This window comes from Balaenoptera borealis (assembly GCF_965194805.1).
Source record: "Balaenoptera borealis genome assembly, chromosome: X".
NCBI classification, from domain to species: domain Eukaryota; kingdom Metazoa; phylum Chordata; class Mammalia; order Artiodactyla; family Balaenopteridae; genus Balaenoptera; species Balaenoptera borealis.
The window spans coordinates 92,622,896-92,644,302 of NC_138881.1; the positions used below are offsets into that span (position 1 = coordinate 92,622,896).

Consider the following 21,407-nt stretch of genomic DNA (forward strand, 5'->3'; position numbering starts at 1 on the left):
TAAGAACACCTAATTCAAAGCTACTTTAGCAAGTAAAATTTAGTCCCCTAAGGCTGTGCTGTGGCTGTATGATAGTCACCCATGTGGCTATTTATATTTGTATTTAAATTAAATTAAAAATACAGTTCCTCATTCACACTAGGTACATTTCAAGTGCTCAATAGCCACATGTGGCTAGTGGCTACTGAGTTGGATAGTGCAGATACAGGACATTTCCATCACTGCAGAAAGTTTTACTAAACAGAGATGCTATTGCTCCACTCTGCCCAGAACCGACTACCACCAAATTAGGTGAAAGGACCAAATGGATTTCTTACAAAGCTGACATCAGTATCAATCATAATGCACCACTGTGGGACTTCCCTGGTGACTCAGTGGTTAAGAATCTGCCTGCCAGTGCAGGGGACATGGGTTCGATCCCTGGTCCAGGAAGATCCCACATGCCGTGGAGCAACTAAGCCCGTGCGCCACAGCTACTGAGCCTGCACTCTAGAGCCCGCGAGCCACAATGACTAAGCCCATGTGCCACAACTCCTAAGCCCGCGCACCTAGAACCTGTGCTCTGCAACAAGAGAAGCCACCGCAATAAGAAGCCCATGAACGGCAACTAAGAGTAGCCCCCGCTCGCCACAACTAGAGAAAGCCCGCGCACAGCAACGAAGACCCAACGCAGCCAAAAATAAATAATATAAATAAATAAGTCTTCTAAAAAAAATAAAGCACCACTGTGTTCTTGAAACTTTACATATTTCATCCAATCCTCCAACAACCGCATGGTGGGATATTTCCCATGTATAAATGAATTTCTGGAGCCAAGTAGACTTTAAATTGGAGCTAAAACCTCCCAACGCTTCAAGAGGTGGGATCAGTCATTAGGGTTCATAAGAAAGGACTTGGAGAGAGACTGGTGAAGTCCGTCAACCCCAAATTAAAAGCTGCCAGGTATTTCAGATCAGGTGAAATAAGCTTGGTTGGAATATCTGAGGCTGGATGCAAATTAGAAGATGAATATAAAATGTCTTTAATAGGAGCATAAAGAACACAAGCTGATTAACAAAATTGCCCTGCTTTGTCTTTCCACTGTATTTGGATCACTCTCATATTGTTTGGTTTGCAACTATAGCTATAACAATAGCAGCAACTACAACAACAGCACAACTATACAATTAGCCAAGATTTAATGAAAAGGCTGTCACTGGCTTGTCTGACTGCCAGACTGTGATTTTAAACTTGTATCCTGGCTTTTAGAAACAAATGCATTTCGCACCCTGAAGCCATCTTGTAGACATATTTTCTAGCTCTCTTTTTCTTTTTTACACTGAAATGTGCTCCTTGACATACATTACAATTTATAAATATTGGAAACAGCCAAAATATGAAACTAAAGTTAGGAGCAAACTTGACAATGTAAAGAAACTGCATCATTACAAGCTTCCAACAAGAAATGTTTATAGTGCATTTATCATTGTCATTTGGCTAACACTGGACTCTTCATAGTAACAGATATTTTCCTGTGAAAAAGTAGCATGGGGATTTTTTTTAGCAGTTCTTTAGTTAATAACACAAATGCCTGTTCAGACAAGTCATGATGACCTTTAACAATGATTTACTACATGACTCAGAGATGGACCACCAATGAGAGTCAGGTGTTCTGTTATTGCCAAAACAATTTTCCATTTTACTCTTTTGTTCTTTTTAAAAAGAGAATAGGAAATGACATATTATGCTTTTTCCTACCTGCAAAATGTCATTTTGAATTTATGATTTGAAAGAGCTTTACTGATGAGCTAATTTATATCAAAGGTGCTTCTAATATTGCTTCACGTAATACCTTGGTCATAAAGAAGGTGTATAATGGAGTGATTCTCATCTATAAGAATGAAAATAAAGAAGGGACTGAATTCAGCATTTCTTTTCTGAACCTAATGTAAACCAAGCGTTTGAGCAAGTGTTCTTATTAATCTCCATTTCTCTAGATCTTGAAAAAATTCTTTGCAATAAAGTGTCTAAAGTCCACTAATCTTGAATGCACAGCTCAAGTTCTTCCATATGTCTACACCCGTGTACCCAAGACCTAGATCAGGAGTCAGCAAACTTTTTTGTAAAGGCCAGAGAGTAAATATTTTAGGCTTTGCAAGCCGTATGGTCTCTGTCACAACTACTCAACTTTGCCTTTGTAGCACAAAAGCAGCCTTAGACAATATGTAAACAAATGGGTATGGCTGTGTGCCAATAAATATTTATTTACGGACACTGAAATGTGAATTTCATATACTTTTCATGTGCCATGAAATATTCTTTTTAATATTTTCCCCAACCATTTAACATATAAAAATTCTCCAGCACCAAAGAAATCTTCCTCAAGCCCCTTCCTAGTTAATACCCTCCCTGCAGAGGTAACTGTCATTCTGACTTCTATTACCATTCATGAGATTTACCTGTTCTTGAACTTCATATAAATGGAATCATATAATACGTACTCTTTTGTGTCTGACTTCTTTCACTTATAATTCCTGTCTGTGGGATTCAGCTATGTGAAATATATCAGTAATTCATTTATTATTGCTGTGTAGTATTCTGCTGTAGGAATACATAATTAATTATGCATTATTTATTTATTTGTTCTACTCTGTGCACTTGAGTTGTTTCCAGTTTGAAGCTATTATGAATAAAGCTGCTATGAACATTCTTGTACACATTTTTTGATAGACATAAGCATTGATTTCTCTCTCTCTCTCTCTCTCTCTGTGTCTCTCTCTGTGTCTCTCTCTGTGTCTCTCTCTGTGTCTCTTTCTCTCTCTCTTTGTCTGTGTGCGTGTGAGAAAAATGGCTCCAAACTATTAGATGTGATTGGTGGTCAGAACCACTTACAGCGTCTGATTTGTGAGACCATGCAAGTCTCTCCTTTTTTTCATTCTTACATGAGATCTATTACAGCATCCAGTGTTAGATGGCAGTGGGAAGATTCCTGGCGGAATAGGTAAGATGGTGAATTCCCTGCTGAAGTGAACACCACTCCCACCAAGAGCATAGAGAAAATCCTAAGACTGCAATGGGTGCCAGGCACACAGACATTGAAAATGGGCTACATCTTGCCTTACATGGGGCATACACCCAGAAAGCACATAGCACGGCATGGCTGCGGAGGGATGTGAATGTCTGGCACCGGGGATCTGGAAAAATGCTGGTCAATTCATCATGTTGATCCCCTGTCAGCCCTGGCTTCAGCTTTGGCTCCCATACTCCCATAATTGTGATTCCCAAACAATTACATTTGCTAACTAAAATGGGAATAAAACATATTTTCTATAGTTAGATGAAAATATTTGCCTCTGAGCAGCAGATACTGCTGCGAGCAGTTTGCCTCTAAATAGGAGATGATAGTAAAATTTAATTTCCAAGTTATATGGAACACAAAAGAAACAAACATTGAAGGTTTCCAATGAGGAAGAAAAAATGGGAGTGATTTCTCTCTTCCCCGATCACCATGCTTTTCCTCGTTCTCTGTCTCAGTTTTTCTCCATCACTCTCAGTCTCTCTCTCACTCCCTCTCAAGCGTTTTTCTTTAGTCTCCCTTTCTGTGTATCTTTGTAGATCTGTCTCTCACTCTGCTTCTTTGTGTGTGCCTCTCCCAATTTCTCAGTCTCAATCTTACCCTCTCTCAGTTTCACTTTGTGTATGTGTGTCACTGTTTTTGTTTTGCCATCTTTCTCTGTCACTGTCACTCACTGTGTCTCTTTCTTGTTTCTTTGTGTAAGTGTGTGTATCTCTCTGTATATGTGTGTGTGCCAGTCTGTGTTTCTCTTTCTTTGTACCTCTGTGTGTGTGTGTCTTTGTGTCAGTATTGTGTCTTTGTGTGTGTCTCTTTCCATGGGTGTCTCTGTCTCTCTCTCATACCACACATACTCACTCACTCACACACACACATGCCCACAGGCCTGTCTCCTAGCCATAGAGAAAACAAAGCAAAGTATTCTGGAACATTGCACCTATTCAGAAAGAAGTTCAGCAAAATGGAAACCCCTAAATAAGAGTGGGAGCACCTTTCACCCTCATTCTGCTTGTTCACATCTCAAGACCAAAATGGTCTAAATGCAAATTCCTGTTGAGGTTTTGTCTGAGGCCACTCTTTTTAAATGAACCAGCAGGGTTAGCCTTAAATATTGGGTAAATATGAGGTTGCCTATAGAGTGTGATTTGAGGAAGCCCACACACGGCAAAATTTGCCACAGTGCTGTCATGCTATCTTTAGTGATTCATTTCATTTGTTTCACCATTGCCGTCTTCCCACTTTTCTCTTTGGAAATGCAAATATTCCTGGAAGATAGAATGCAATAAAGACATTCACAGTGAGATGTTAGCAGCTTGTGAGAGGCAAGAGAAGCTTCTGCTGGCCACCTGGGATGGTGTGTGAGTTCGTGCATATGTGCATGTGTGTTTCTTTTACTAGAGGTGCAAGGGGGTAGAAAATGGAGGTGAGGAAGATGAAAGAAAATTAGGAGTGGAATTAACACTCTTACTTGTTGAGGGAACTTGGCCAAGTCACGTAGTTTCTGTAGACCTCAGCTTCCCCAGTCAGCAAATGTGGGAGAAGATGTGGCGAGGGAGTAGACTAGGTTTCAGACTGCTCGATCCCTACTTTAATTAGAGACTCTCCCTTTTACGAGGTTCCTATGTTGGGCTTTCAAGCAAGATTTTGACTGAAGAAACTTGAAGAAAAGAAATTTGAAAAAAAAATCACTGGGTAACCTCTAAAGTCCCTCTCTACTCCGAACATCTCTGATTCCAGCCCTAAAGCACAAAGGTGTGGGACTACCTCCAGAAATTAGATATGCCTCATTTAAGAACATGTGTACTAAAAGGGATGCCAAATAGTTTCATTAGTCAGTAAGTCTTCAATTTGTATATTTGGCTACTTTTGATGTACTCTTTTAAAGTCTTTTAAATCACCCTTGGTCATTTTACAGACTTATTCATGCAGACTCGTAAGCAGAAATTTGTAAACAAAATTCCATTTTCTCTTTGATTTACACTTTAGTGTCAAAACTGAATATATCCATAGAAAATATTAGAACGTCAATATGAACAAAAACACACTTCGAACGCAGCCCAGCTTCCTTTTAAACCACGGAACATAGAAGCGAGTACTTTTCTGAAAAATATTGGTTTCTGTCTATATTACACTAAACTTGATTGTGCTACCATTAAAATATTGTGTTAATTGGGCATTTGGGGAGATAAAGGGAGGCTCTTGGACCTTTTTATCATCCTAAAGTCCCAAATAGAAGTCATCATATTCTCACCTCCAACAGTTCCTAGAAATTTGCAGGCAAAGGCTTTCCTTTTAACTTTGCCTTGAAAGTTGCCAGGTATGGATCACTATTTGAATCCAGTAGCCTCGTCCCATTCAGTACACTCTGTTAATAATGAATTCCTGTTGCTCCTTTCCAAGCAGCACTATTCACAATAGCCAAGACCTGGAAACACCCTAAATGCCCATCAACAGATGAATGGATAAAGATGTGGCACATATATACCGTGGAATACTACTCAACCACAAAAAAGAATGAAATTCTGCCATTTGCAGCAACATGAATGGGCCTGGAGGGTATTATGCTCAGTGAAGTAAGTCACACAGAAAAAAAACAAATATTCTGTTTGCATGAACTCCAAAGCACAAAACTTCAGACTAGTTTGAAGTAGACCCATGACCTTGTTCAGCAAATTTAGTGACTTTCAAACAAACTTAATCCCTTCAAATGTACTCCTAATGGTTTGTAAACAAAAGCTCCTCCCTTATCTCACTAGTTTTGGCCTACTGAAGAATTTCAAGGACCCCTTCCATGAATCCTTTGGGTTAAAGCTGAAGAATTTCACAACTGTAAGAAGTAGTCCTTGATTTATGGTTTTTAGAAAAAGTTGTAGTTTTATATCAATTGACTCCCCTAGCAGTGGAAGAAATGCTCATATTATGTTTCCATAGCGAGACATGGAATATCTACAGTCTGAATGCCAAAGAAGTCCTCTGAGACTGCAAGGTAAAGTATGGTGGAATGTCCATTTTTACCAGTTACCCACTTATCTCCACACTATCAGGGACAGAAGGTCAGGATGCATGGGAATTCAAGGACCCTGGCCTCCTAATGATTCAGAGAGAACTTTGTAGAATTCAGCCCATGTTTCTTCCCATTCCTGCTTAATTGTACAGGAAGAAATTATTGTTGAGCTATGAAAATGTAGGATGGCGGGAGGCTAGTTTGAATTGATGGGAAGCCTTGATTATAAGCTATTCAAAAAGAAAATAAGTATGGTTGTTTGCTTCCACACACAATAAAGTAAAATAGGCCAAAGAGGGCTTCCTAGTAGGACTTCCTCAAGGGAGCTGCTTCCAGAAATTGGTAAGAAATTTAGCTAATTAACTTAACAATTATACATAAACGAAGGGAGTGCTATTCAAGTATTGAACACTGCATGGAAAATTGGTGTTTTAAGGAATTTTACAAATCTTTGCAGGAAAATCTTGTTTACTATTGTAATTAGCTTAGCAAATTGGCTTCTTGCAGCATAAAAATAAAGTAGGCTGGTTCCTCAATTTTCACCAGTTCTAAATTAGTAGATTTCAAACTAAGGCCATTTGAGGTTTGGCTCTGCTTGTGTCCATTCAGTTCTTTCCCCTACACTTCCTCATCCTCACCCCTAACTAATAAGAACAGAACAGGAATTTTTTTTCATTGACAGTAACTCTTGCATAGATGAGAAGCAGAAAAATGAGTATTTTTGTTATTATTCACCATTATTCCTTTTGGAGAATTGGCTGAACAAAGCACTCTTCCTACAGGCCATGTGACATAAGAAAGGGGGTCTGAAATGCTGGACCCTTCTAATGAGATTGTACCTGTGTCTATGATGAAAGAGCTCTTTTCACAAACTAATTGTGTAAACAAGGGAAATATTAGCCTACTTCAGTGCGTAGACCTCAGCAGCAGCATTTGTGTCTCCAAACTGAATGTCCTAATTATAAACGAGCCACGCTTATTTGTCAAACCACTTACAGATCTCTGAGACATATAGCTTTGCCTTTTATCCTCTTGTCTTAGTCATTGGGATTACTTTATGTACTTGAAAGTAATGAGATTGCATTTTCTCCCCCCAAATATCCTATCACTCATACTTTTCATTTAAGGCAGACTGACCTTTCCCCCCAATTAGAACAAATTAGTGACGTTTTACTTCATCTCAAAACCACTGAGCCATTGTAAGAGCAGAGTCAATGGTGGGGCCCTAATGGGGCCTTGAAAGCTGAGCAGAAGAGAAAGAAACAGAGAGAGCAGGAGGAGTAAAGGAAGTGGGGATGGTGACAGAGGGCGGGGTGGTGGTGGTGCCAGTGGTTAGGAATCAAAGGAAAGGAAGGGGAAATGAGAGTGAGGTGGCCCAGAGACAAGGGAGAAAAGCCTAGGGAGGGCAGAGGGGGCAGGGCGTCGAGACTGAAAAAGGAGCAAGAAAGAATGAACAGGAGACAGGTGTGAGGTGCATTGAGCCTCCGAATGGGGGAAGTGGGGAGGGTGATGAGGCGGGTGCCCCATCTGCTTTTAACTGACTCCCTTGCTCCTTCTCTATACAGGAAAGAGTTCTCACTTGCTCGCTGGCATTCAGTCTTTTCCTCTGTCCCAGGGCCCTTTCTCTTTCATAATGATAGGAATACATTAGGATACAAAGGTAGATGAGTGACTGCCTAGGGCACAATGATGTTGTAAAAAGAGGTTGGCATCTGAGTCAGACAGTGTTATATTCAATTCACTGTGAGGCCTGGCAAGCCATCTAATCCCTCTGGACCTCACTCTCCTGAAGCAAAAAATATTATTCTTTAATATGTGGTTGGTACCAAATGAAATTTTGTGCAGGCAAGTGCCCAGCACAGGGTCTGGCACATAGTAAGGGCTCAATAGGTTAGCACTGCATCCTGGAACCAACTTTTACAAATATACAGAACCATTTGTGGCCCTTTGTACAGAGTAGGCAAACCAATTCGTGGTATCAATTGAGACAGTGAGGGAAGGTTTGCCTTTGCAGGATTTTTTTCTTGCCGAGCTTGTTACAGTTTCTGAAATCACATACTAGAGACCAGAGAGTCTAATGACTGGACAGTCATTCTTGTTATCTAAAGCACTCTTTGCAGACAGTGCTCTTTCAAGTCTAACCATCTTACAGGTGGCAACAAGAAAAGCCTTTATTTAATTTCTGCTTTGTGCCATATACTTTCAATCCCAATGCCGTGCTTCTTAAACAGTGGACACTTAACGCTTGGAGGAAGGGAAAGCAACAAGACAGACATGGCACATCTTAGAGCTTTCCGTTTTACTTCCAGGTTTAGGGGAAAGCAGTGAAGTAATTCAATTAATGCATAATTGAAAACATTATTATTACATTCAAACAAACACAAAAACACCGTGAAATAGAAAGAAATCTGAGTGCATTTTCAAGATGAAGCATGAACATGAAATTTGCAAGTTACTTTCCACCGAAACCACTTTGGGCTGTGCTCTCAGACCCTCTAGATCAATCTTGTAATAGTTAAGCTAACCTGCCATAAATAGACCCCAAATTAAAATGCCTCAGCCACAAGAGAACTCTATTCTTTGTTTAGTATAAGGTGAGTATTCCTGGTCAGCAGGTAGTTTAATTCCATGTGGTGATTCAGGACCCAGGCTGCCCCCAGCTCAGGATTCCATTATCTCCCAAGCCAATGTTTCTCAAATTTTAATGTGCGTTTGCATTAACTGTGGAGCTTGTTAAAACACAGATTGTGATTCTGCAGCTCTGGGGTGGGGGCTGAGATTCTGCATTTCTAATGAGCTCCTAGGGAATCAGATGCTAGTGATCTAAGGAATGCACTTTGAGAATAAGGCCATAGAGCAATGGTTATCAAATCTGACTGCACATTTCAATGGCCTGATGAACTTTTTAAAAATCAATTTTATTGACATCATTTATAAAAAAATAAACTGCACCTATTTAAAATATGCATTTCCACGAGTTTTTAAAAGTGTGTTTACCCATATGGTTACCATTATCAAGATACAGAGCATTTCCATCACCGCAAAAAGTGTTCTGGTGCCCCTTTACAGTCAATGCTCTCCACCCCCATTCCAGGCAACAACTGATGTGCTTTATATCATCATAGATTACTTTGAATTTTCTAGAATTTCACATTAATGGAGTCATACATTCCTGGATTCATTCACTTAGCATAACATTTTTGAGATTTATCCATGTCATTGTATGTATCAGTAATTTGTCCTTTTTTATTGCTGAGTAGTATTTCATTGTATGAATATACAACAATTTATTTATTTATTCACCTAATTGTGTACCACTTAAAATCATCTCCCTTAATAGTATTTAAGTGGTACACAATTACACAAGTCAAATTGTGTGTGTGTATCACATCATGTGTATAATGCATATGTATATATTTTATATTTATACATATACATGTATATATCTTATATGTGTGTATATATATGAAATAAATATATATATAGTAGCTTAAGATGAGGTGATTTTAAAAAGTAAGGTGATAATAAGAGATGTATTAGGTAAATAGTAAGTATTAGTGTTATGTTGCTGTGACAAAAATAAGAACATGACATGTGAATGGCTGAAGTTTGGAAAACTTTAATAATGGGAGGGTAGAACTTGGGGTCTCTAACAGTCATTAACACCTTAGGAGTAATGCGCTAAACAGTGAGCAGAAATGGAGGCCGTAACCCAGGAAAGTGGGGGGTTTGTGGGAGAACCTATACTGTGCCTAGTAAATCAAATGAATAAATAAAAATTGTATTAATTGACAGTGGAATGTCAGCTTTGCCTATCAAACCACAACAGTGGTGCCTAGGTGCCCAGCAATTACTCCAACAAAGTCTTCCTCTAGATTCAACCACAAGACATGATTTCTTATTGCCAAGGCTCAGACGTCATAAAGCCTATCACTCATTGAAGGGAAATTAGAGCTAACTGTTTCTGGAAAAGGAGTTTTCCCCCTGACTCAAATAAGCAAAGAGAATTTTTTTTGTCTATTTTACTACCTTAATTTTTTGGAGGGTGTTAGTTTAATTTGTTTTGACTTTGAATTGCTCATTTTATGTATTTGTATATTTTTTGGTCTGTTTTCTATGTGTGTGAAGCAACATGTTCTAGAACTTAGCAAGAAGCCAGTAGCAGCAGATGGGGTATTAAGTGGGAGACAGGATCGTCTCCATTGTTTTTAGCCTTTATTGCACCTGCCAAATCAAGATAGATGATGAGTATGGGTTCTGCCCGCCCCCCAAGCTAAAGCATCTATGATTCTGTTTCCTGGCCCTGTCATCCATCAACTTGATCGAAGTTGAGTAAGTCCAAAAGCTAAACGTGCCACAACTCTCATCTGACTGCCTTTAAATGGGCTGAGGGTAGGGTAAGGAGAGGACAAGTTGAGAGAGAAAGAAAAAAGGTTGGGAAGAAGAGGTAGAGAGGGTAGGTAGTTTTCGTCCAATTTTCTTAGATCACATCTGCATTTTAAACAGAAAAGGTCTCTTGCATACTAACTTAAAATCTTCATCTAATGTCAATACTGACATTTTCAATCTCTTTTTACATTTGTCATATTATTGGGAAGTGACTTGGTGTGTCTGTGGACTCTCTGGAATCCTATAAGAATAAGATCACACAGTACAATGGCAACCCATCTAGTACAACTTGTATTAAAGCTCCTTGATTTTGAGAAGTCTCATTATCAACCAAAGCACAATATTAGTCTGTCAGGAGGCAAGTTAGACTGTTGATTAGCAACACTATGCACCAGCCACTGCATACTTTTTCTGTGATCTTTGTTGTAACCCATCTGGGCTGTGGCTTGTTATGTGTTCTGCATCATGCCATTTATTCTTTTTACCTGGACTTGTGCCGTGGATTTTTAAATGATTTTGTACAGTGAAACAACACAAGTCCAGCCATAGGCCATCTGTACCAAAAACTATCATTATCTTTGCCTCATATTCTGCCAATCCCAGAAAAGAATACCAACATGGGTTATAGTAGCTACACCAATTGGATAGTAGAAACTAAATACTGAATATTCATTCGTAAATATTACTCATTATAGAGACTAGTGGGACAAATAGCTCTCTCTCTCTCTCTCACTCTATCTCTCCCTCTCTCCTCCTTTGAATTCTTTTTTTTTTGTATTTTTTTTAAACATCTTTACTGGAGTATAATTGCTTTACAATGGTGTGTTAGTTTCTGCTTTATAACAAAGTGAATCAGTTATACATATACATATGTCCCATATCTCTTCCCTCTTGCATCTCCCTCCCTCCCACCCTCCCTATCCCACCCCTCTAGGTGGTCACAAAGCACCGAGCTGATCTCCCTGTGCTATGCGGTTGCTTCCCACTAGCTATTTTACGTTTGGTAGTGTATATATGTCCATGCCACTCTCTCACTTTGTCACATCTTACCCTTCCCGATTCTTTAAATGAATACATTCAACACAGTCTACTGCAAACATTTAGTAGAAGGCAGTAGTATGAGAATAGCCGAGATATGAATTCCTTCCCATTTGGATAATTTTTATCTCGGAAAAAACTTTTGAAAATGCACAGAACTGATGTCTCAACACTGCTTTTTGGATGCAAAAGAATGGAAATTGAATGGCATGACCACATGACCTAGTTACTATATGACCTAGTTACTAAGGCAGTCAGGTGACTGAACTACTGAAGAGACTTTTTTCTCAAGACCTGAAAAGTAGAAATGAGGAGGAGGAAGAAATATTTGTTTACAGACACTGAACAACAGAAAGTACAGTATTATTGTTCCTGAGAGAAAAGAAACAAATGAAGTTAACCTTGGCTTTCTACCTAGAGGTAATTCTAGACCATGGTGCAGGGCAGGGGAACCCAAGTAGAGCATAGTGGTTTCACCAAGTTGAGGGCAGAGAGATCAATATTCAGGAAGACTGAGGTAGCCAGGGAGGAGGAAGCTACACAGAGAAAGAACTCTAGAAATCTGCCTAGAGGTCCCCTGGAATTTGTTACTAAGTAAAAAGCCCCGAACGCATTAGGCAGAACTCTATGAAGCTGGGCAATGAATGATCGGAGAACTGTGAGTAGAGTGAAAAAATTCTCAGAGTTCACACAGAGCTGGGAGATATGTAAGTTCCTACCAGCCAGAGTAAAGTGGCCTCATGTAGCAACCAGGGCTTCCAATTGGATAGTAGGGAGCTAGGAAGGGTCATGCCTTGCTAGTAAGACTAAATTAGCCAAGAGTAAAGATTATCCTACATCCATCTCACAAACGTAAAATAGGCCTTGAAAGGATCAAACTGATATGCAAGTAAGTCAACTGTCTCCCAGAACAATGTCCAACAGTCCTTAAAGGAAGACAAGAAAATCCAGCACTCAAAGGTGTAGCAATCAAATTCCATCCTCCAATAAAAATAATCATCAGACATGCAAATGGGAAATGGGACCCATAACTGGGGAAAAATCAGTCCATAGAAATAGACCCAGAAATGAAAGAGGTGATAGAATTATCAGAGAAGGCATGCAAAACAGCTATTATAAATATGCTCAGGGTTTAAAGGTATACATGAACACAGAGAAAGTAAATGGACTTATTAAAAAATAAACACATGGAAATTCTAGAGCTGAAAAATACAATATCTGAAAAATTCACTGAATGGAAGTGAAATCAGATTAGTTACTACAGAAAAAAATAGTCAACCTGAATAGATAATGACAGAAACTTTTCAAAATGAAGCACAGAAAGAATAAAGACTAAAATTAGTAAAGATGAGTTCATAGACAGTCAAGCTGAAGGAAAAGTCTAAGCAAATGGCACAGCGGCTTTGAATTTGAGGATGAGGTGTTTGGGGAATAGTCATATTTCAATGTGGTTAGAGCATAGAGAGTATGAAGGAAAATGCTGGAAAATGATGTTATAAAATTGGGTTCAGTCCTACCAAGGATCTCATATACTATGCTAAAAATTTTGAACCTTATCCTATGGATGATGGAAAACAATCTGAGCTTTTGAAGTGAGTGCTTGACATGCTAGGATTTGTGGTTTCGAAGGTCAATTTTGATGAATGATGATTTGCAAGCAGGAGATATCAAAGTCAGGGAGATAAATTGTGCAGCTTTTGTAGAAGTCAAAATGAAATAGGACAAGCACCTGAGCTTGGGCAGTAGATAAAAAGAAGAAGGACAATTCACAAAATTTTTAAGTAGAACTGACATTATTTGGTGCTAGGGTTTTGAGGAATACAGGAAGAGGGAGAATGAGGACGTTAATCAATATTTTCTTTTATTGAAGTATAGTTGATTTACATGTTGTGTTAATTTCTACTGTACAGCAAAGTGATTCAGTTTTGTATACATATATATGTATACATATATACATTCTTTTAAAAATATTCTTTCCCATTATGGTTTATCATAGGATACTGAATATAGTTCTCTGTGCTATACAACAGGACCTTGTTGTTTATCCATTCTATATATAAAAGCTTATATCTGCTAACCCCAACCTCCCACTCCATCCTTCCCCCAACTCCCTCCCCCTTGTCAACCACCAGTCTGTTCTCTATGTCCATGATTCTGTTTCTGTTTTATAGATAGGTTCATTTGTGTCATATTTTAGATTCCACATATAAGTGATATCATATCGTATTTGTCTTGCTCTTTCTGACGTACTTCACTTAGTATGATAATCTCTAGTTGCATCCATGTTGCTGCAAATGGCATTTCATTCTTTTTTATGGTCGAGTAGTATTCCACTGTATATATGTACCACATCTTCTTTTTTTTTTTTTTTTTTTATAGGAGCTTTTCTTTCTTTCTTTTTTTTTTTTTTGAGAGAATGTTTTGCTTATCTCTTTTAAATTTTATTTATTTATTTATTTATTTATGGCTGTGTTGGGTCTTCGTTTCTGTGTGAGGGCTTTCTCCAGTTGTGGCAAGTGGGGGCCACTCTTCATCGCAGTGCGCGGGCCTCTCACTATCGCGGCCTCTCTTGTTGAGGAGCACAGGCTCCAGACGCGCAGGCTCAGTAATTGTGGCTCACGGGCCCAGCTGCTCCGCGGCATGTGGGATCTTCCGGGACCAGGGCTCGAACCCGTGTGCCCTGCATTGGCAGGCGGATTCTTAACCACTGCGCCACCAGGGAAGCCCCCACATCTTCTTTATCCATTCATCTTCTGATGGTCATTTAGGTTGTTTCCAAGTCTTGGCTATTGTGAATAGTGCTGCTATGGAACACAGGGGTGCATGTATCCTTTTGAATTATAGTTCTGTCCAGATATATGCCCAGGAGTGGGATTGCTGGATCATATGGTAATTCTATTTTTAGTTTTCTGAGGAACCTCCATACTCTTTTCCACAGTGGCAAGAATGAGGATGTTAAAGAAGAGGAGAATCATTTCTAGGTTTCTGGCTTGAACAAATGGGAAAACGTTGATATCATTCATTGAGACAGAGAATGCTGTAGGAACATCAACGTGGGGGACACAGTTTTGGACATACCGAGTTGAAGTTGCCAAGTCAGAATTTATTCACTCCTAATTTCAGGCGTTGCATGTCAATAATAAATTTCTCCACTTAGAAAATCTCTTTCTGTAAAACTAAACTGTTGTTGCATATGACGTTATTTTTTAAAGTTTTAAGACTAAGAAGCTGCATTTAAAATGAAATTATAAAACAGATTTAATGAGGTTCCTTTTATATTTTCTCTTTCTCTTTTTTTGCCATAAGTTCCCCCAAGTTCCTGTACAAATAAGTATACTCAAAGCTATGTTCAAGTCAATCTCAAACTCTTTGTGTCCCAGCCCCAACCATACTAGCTCCAGAATTGTTATTATCATAAACCACTGCTTATAGCTTGAGGCCTGAGTTAGGGCCACAAGGGACCAGAGATCATCCTCTGCTGGGTCTGAAGCTGCTTGATGTCAGGCGGATAAATGGTAGAGGAAGTGCAGGGTACTGGGAGAGCACAAAGCAGGGAGACCTCATCTAGGCTGTGACTCAGGAAAGAGCCTCCCTGAAATCTGAAGAGTGAGTAGGATATAGTGTGGAGGCCTAGAGCTGAAAGAGCATGTGGTATGTTTAAGAAACTGAACAAAATTCAGGGCAATTGGAGTATAGAGAACTAAGAGATAATGGTGTGAGAGGAGAGTGGAGAGGTGTACAAGGTACAAAGCTTGGAAGGTAAGTCAAGAAGAAGACATCCCTCTTAGTGGTATAGAATGCAAGCACAACACTTTAAGTTATATATTATTGGGAATTTCCTGGTGGTCCAGTGGTTAGGACTCCACACTTTCACTGCCGAAGGCCCAGGTTCGATCCCTGGTCAGGGACTAAGATCCCACAACCCGCAAACTGCGTGACGTGGCCAAAATAATAATAATAATAATAAATTATATATTATTTTGGCCAATAATAAACCAAATACTGTTCTAAATGTTTTACAGATATTAGCTTATCCACACTCTCTCTTATTCCCCATATAAGAGATGAGGAAACTGAGGAATAGAGTAGTTAAGTAACTTGTCCAAGATCACACGGTGACAAAACTGAGACTCAAACCCAATATGTCTGGCTCCAGAGTTTGTGTTCCTAAACACTCTACAATACTGTCTTATGCCAATGTAATGTGCCTTCTTGGGACAAGTAAATAAGATTTTCTTTAGAATTGTTAGAGGTACTAATTCAGAAGTAAGAAAAATTTTCAGTATAGAGGCATTGGACTCCAGGACACTCCATGGATGGCAGAAGCCCAGGAAAATCCACCAAAAGGAAAAAAGGCATGCGTTCATGTGCATGCACACACACACACACACACACACACACACAAATTAAGTTTTGTTAAAAGATATGTTTGATTACTTCTGATTGTGGGAAGATGGAGTAGATTTACTTTCTCCTATTCCTTCCAATTAAGTATAAGTAAAACCCTGGACATTATGTATGAAACAAACAAGAGAAGACTTAAAATTAGAAGGAAGAAAGCACCCTGGCTAGGAAATTTGGGACCCAAGGAATGACATGGTGGTGAGTTCCCTGGGTTTTCTTATTGCTTCATATATCACAGACATGGAACTGAAAGAAACCTTCAACTAGAAAATGCCTACAGGTGGAAACAAAAAGGTCCCCACAAAAGCCTCCTCTCTCTAGCTCAATGGCTAAGAAAGGGACAGCCTAACAAGATAGAAAACATTTTAGATAATACCTGTTCTACTCCAGCTAAACATTACAGATGAAATGGTGGCCCCATGCCCATCCATGCTAGTAAAGGACATCCAAGCCTACTACTCCCTGGAGTCTGTAACCAGGCAGCACAACACCCTCACAGAGAGGCTGAAGTCAGAGAAGGCAAAATAAGGAGTTGGGACTTTCATCACTGCCAGCTTGTAACAAGGTCACACCTTCACCCGCCACAGTGTCAGTGCAGACTACATGGGGAACCTGAACTTCCACCCGCTTTAGCAGTAATGAGGCACTTCACCCCCTCCCGGTTTGTGGTGGTATCAGAGGAGGCCTAGTGGAGAGTAAGAGCTTTCACTACTAGCCAGCACTCATAAGGCCACTCCACCTCATGGTGTCATTAGATGCCACGTGGAGAACAGTAGTGAGGTACTCTTACCCCTCCCAAGCAGGGATATATCAGTAGTAGGGAGCTAAAAGTGCCACCACTACCCAAAAATAATGACACCTCACTTGAGTGTCAAAAAAGGCTGAGTAGGGTTGTGTATACATGGGGAATATAGCCAATATTTTATAATAACTTAAAAAATGGTTAAGATTGTAAATTTTAAGTTATGTATATTTTAACACAGTAAAAATTTAGAAAAAGAGAGCTTGAGTAGGGAATCTGGAATCTACCTCCTGCTGGCAGTAACAAGGTGCATTCCTCTTCTCTGCTAGGACAGAGTCAGAAGAAGCCAGCTAAAGCAAAATTAAATAAGATCCAGAACCTCATATAATAATACCCAAAATATCCAAGTTTCAATAAAAAATTACTCATCATACCAAGAACCAAGAAAATCTCAATCTGAATGAAATGCTTTCACAGGTGTTTGCATATGTCCAAGCTCATAAAGTGTCCACATTAAATATGCACAGTCCTTTGTAAGTTAATTATACCTCAATAAAGCTGTTTTTAAAAAGACAGTCAATAGGTTCCAACACCAAGATGACAGAAATATTAAAATTATCTGACAAATATTCAAATCAACCCCATAAAAATACTTCAGCACACAATTACTTACATGCTTGAAACAAATGAAAAACTCTTAGCAAGGAAATAGAAAGCCTCAGCAAGAAATAGAAGATATAAAGAAGAACCAAATTAAAATTTGAGAACTGAAAATTTCAATTACCAAAAACAAGAAAAAAACCCCATCATGGATAATTCCCAGCAGAAAGAATCAGTGAACCTGAAGAGAGAAAAATAGAAATTGCCCAATCTGACAACAGAGAGAAAATAGCCAGGGAAAAAAGTGAACAGTCTCAGATCTAGTAGTCATGCCATTGGTGTCTCAGAGGAGAGAATAAAGATGGCAAGATGGAAAAAGTAATCAAAAAAATAACTTTTGAAACTTGCCAAATTTGGCAAAAGATACAAAACTACACATTCAAGAAGTGAAACTTCCTCCCCAAAAAAAGAAATCCACAGCAAGACACATTATAGACAAACTTCTAAAAACTTAAAGACAAAAAAAAAAAAAAAAAAGCATCTTCCAGAAGATGGTAGCATAGCTTTTTTCAAGTGCTGAAAGAAAAGAACTGTCAATCCAGATTCCTGTACCTGGTAGAAATAACCTTCAGGAATGAAAGGGAAATTAAAACATTCTAAGATGAAGAAACACTAAGAGAATTTGTTGCCAGCAGCCCTACCTTAAAAGAATGGCGAAAAGAAGTTCTGTAAACAAAGACATAACAAGAAAAGAAGGAATTTTTCAACTTCAAAGATAAAAAAAAAGAAAAAGCAAAATTATGAGTAAATAAAGTTGGCTTTCCTTTTCATCTTGAGTTTTCTAATTATGTTTGCTGTTTGAAGCAAATATTATAACACTGTCTAATGTGGATATAAATTTGTACTCCAGTAACCCAAAGTAAGGCAGGGAAAAGAAAACACAGAAAGGAAAAACAGAGAGAACAAACAGAAAACACAAAGGAACTAGGCAGACATAAGCTCTAACAAATCAATAATTACATTAATCGTAAATAATCTAAGTACACCAATTAAAATAAAGTGGAAGAGTGAATTTAAAAACATGACCCAACCATATGTTGTCTACAGAAGACTCACATAAGTTAAAGCAATTTACGGAGGCTGAAAGTTGAAGGATGGAAAAAGATATATCATGCTAACATTAGTCAAAGAGGCAAGAATGGCTATATTAATATCAGATAAAGTAGACTTCAGATCAAATAAAATTACCAACGACAGAGACATTACAAATGATAAAAAGGGTCAATCCACCAGTAAGACATAGAAATCTTAAATGTATATGCACCAAGAAACAGAACTGCAAATTGTGTGAAACAAAAACTTACAGAACTAAAAGAAGAAATAGACAAATACAGAATTGTAGTTTGAGATTTTAGCACCCCTCTCTCAACAACTGATAGAATAACTAGACCAAAAATTAACAAAAACGTAGAAGAATTCAATGACAGGGCCTAATTGGCATTTATAGAGCATTGCATACAATAATAGCGGAATACACATTCTAAATACATATTCTTTTCAAGATCCCACAGAACATTTTCCAAACTAGACCATATCCTGGGCCATAAATCAAACCTTAACAAATCCGAAAGAATTGAAATCATTTAGAGTATGCTCACTGACCACAATGAAATCAAACTAGAAAATTAACAGGAAAATTTTCAAACACATGGAAACTGAAGAGCACACTTCTAAATAACCCATGAGTCAAAGAAGAAGCTTCAAGGGAAATTTAAAAATACATTAAACTGAATGAAATGGAAACAAATATATCCAAATCCGTGGGACATAGCTAAAGCAATTCTGAGAGGAGAATTTATAGCACTAAATGCTTATATTTGCCAAGAGGCAAAGTCTCAAATCAATAATATAAGTCCTACTTCAAGAACCTAGTAAAACAATAGCAAAATAAATACAAAGGAAGCAGAAGGAAGGAAATAATAAACATAAAAGCAGAAATCAATACAATTAAAAAAAAGATAGAGAAAAATCAATGAAACAAAGACCTGGTTCTTAGAAAAGATCAATAAAATTGACAAACCTCTAGCAAGACTGACAAAGAAAAAAGAGATAAAACACAACTTACCAATATAAGGAATGAAACAGGGTATATTGCCGTAGATGCTGCAGGCATCAAAGGGATAATAAGAGAATGCTACAAATAACCCTACACGCTTAGATGAAACAGATTATTCCTTAAAAAATATAAATTACCACAACTAGCTAAATATTAAATAGATACTTTAAATAGCCCTATAAACTATTAAATAAATGTAATTCCTAGTTTTAAGCTCTCAAAAAGGAATCTCCAGACCCAAATTGTTTCACTGGAGAATTCTACCAAACACTAAGAATTAATTCCAATTCTACACAATCTCTTGCAGAAAATAGAGGCTAATATTATGAAGCTATTGTTACCTCAATACCAAAACCAAACAAAGACAGTACAAAAAGGAAAACTAAAAATATTCCTCGTGACTATAGATGCAACAATCCTTAACAAAATGTTAAGAATAGAATTCAGCAATATATAATGAGAATTATACCCCATAACCAACTGGGATTTATTACAGGGATGCAAGGCTGGTTCATATTAGAAAATCAATCAGTGTAGTCTACTATATTAATAGGCTAAAGAAGAAAAACCACAGGATCATATCAATCTATGCAGAAAAAGAATTTGACTAAGTTCAACATTCATTCATGATAATGTCTCTCTGAAAAATAGGTATGAAAGGGAACTTCCTCAAAATAAAGAGCATGTAAAGAAAAGAAAAAAAAGAAAAAAAAAAACCTAGAGCTAATATTATACTGAATGGTGAAAGAATGACTGCTTTCCCCCTAAGATCAAGGCAAGGATGTGCATTCTCACTGCTTTTATTAAACATAATACTAGAAGTTCTAACAAGTGCAATAAAGCCAGAAAAGGATATAAATGGCATATGGATTAGACGAAATAAAACTTTTCCTTTTTGAAGATGACATGATGGTCTACCTAAAAATTCCCAAGGAGTCTACAAAAAATATCCTAGAACTAATAAGCAAGTTCAGCAAGATCACTGGATACAAGACAAACATACTAAAATCAATTATTAGAGTTTCTATATATTAGCAATGAACCTGAGGTCACCAAAATTAAAAATACAGTACCTTTTACAATTGCTCAAAAATGAAATATTTAGGTGTAAATCTAACAAATATGTATAGAACTTGTATACTGAAAGCTACAAAAAGCTGATGAAAGAATTCAAAGAAGATCTAAATAAATGGAGAGGCATGGTTTGTTCATGGACTGAAAGAGTCAACATAGTAAAGATGTCAATTCTCCCCAAATTAATATGCAGGTCTAATATAATTCCTCTTAAAATTCTAGCAAGATTTCTTGTAGATATAGACAAGATTATTCTAAATTTTATTTGGAAAAATAATAGAACTAGAACAGCTAAAGCAATTTTGGAAAATAAGAATAAAGTGGGAGGAATCACTTTACCCAATTTCAAGACTTACTATTAGCTACAGTAATCAAGATTGTGATATTGAAAGAGTGATAGAATGATGAAACATAGAATGATGGAACAGAATTGAGAATCCAGAAATAGACCCACAGAGATATGTCCAACTGATTATTGACAAAGATGCAAAATCAATTCAATGGAGGAAGGATCCTTTTCAACAAATGGTATTGGAGAGAGTAGGCATCCATAGAAAAAAGTCATAATAAAGAACCTTGACCTAAGTCTTAGGTCTCATACAAAAATTAACTCTAAATGGTTCATGGACTTAAATGTACCCTGCAAAACTACAAAACTATTTAGGAAAACACATAGAAGAAAATCTTCAGAATCTAGGGCTTGGCAAAGAGTTTGTAGACATGACACTAAAAGCACAACTCAGAAAAGGAAAATTAATAAATTGGGCCTCACCAAATTAAAAATATTTTACTCTGAGAAAGACCCTGTGAAGAGGATGAAAGGACAAGTCACTGACTGGGAGAAAATATTTGCAAACCAAATATCGAACAAAGGACTCATATGCAGAACATGTATCAAATTCTCTAAATTCAACAGTAAACAAATAAATAAATAATCCAATTAGAAAATTGGCAAAAAAATAACACATGAAGAAACATTTAACTGAAG

General features: G+C 37.8%; 1 long non-coding RNA gene across 1 annotated transcript in view; it reads right to left on the minus strand.

Annotated features, from left to right (window-relative positions):
* Window positions 1-21: 21 nt before the first annotated feature.
* Window positions 22-21,407, minus strand: part of LOC309620846 — a 589,684-nt gene continuing 568,298 nt past the window's right edge. Inside the window, exon 2 of the long non-coding RNA XR_014239694.1 lies at window positions 22-13,878. This is a non-coding gene — a long non-coding RNA (uncharacterized lncRNA). The remainder of the gene's footprint in view (window positions 13,879-21,407) is intronic.